Source organism: Halichoeres trimaculatus, unplaced genomic scaffold (assembly GCF_033239565.1).
Source record: "Halichoeres trimaculatus isolate MK-OKI-2021-1 unplaced genomic scaffold, fHalTri1.1 fHalTri1_scaffold_11, whole genome shotgun sequence".
Taxonomy (NCBI): domain Eukaryota; kingdom Metazoa; phylum Chordata; class Actinopteri; order Labriformes; family Labridae; genus Halichoeres; species Halichoeres trimaculatus.
This window is the reverse complement of record NW_027437189.1, coordinates 2,665,587-2,665,881: the sequence shown is the minus strand read 5'-3', so window position 1 is coordinate 2,665,881 and position 295 is coordinate 2,665,587.

Here is a 295-nt window from a genome sequence, read left to right as displayed (position 1 = left end):
AATTTGCTGTGAGTGTATCGAGGCCGTTACTGTGTTTGATGTGCTGAACTGACACAGCTAAACTTTATTAACTGGTTTTCTGCCAGTGGAGCCTGGTTAAGGCAGCAGGGTCAACGTTTGCTGATGTGTCAGGTGATAAGGAGTGAAGGTCAGAGGGATTTGTTGGTGTGAGGTTTTCATATTAAATATTGTTTTATTGCTGCTCCATTATCCATGAAAACTTGTGCTTGAAGTATAACAACATGCATGTTTTAATGCACCTACGTTTATTTATGTTACTGATAGTTTATTTAAT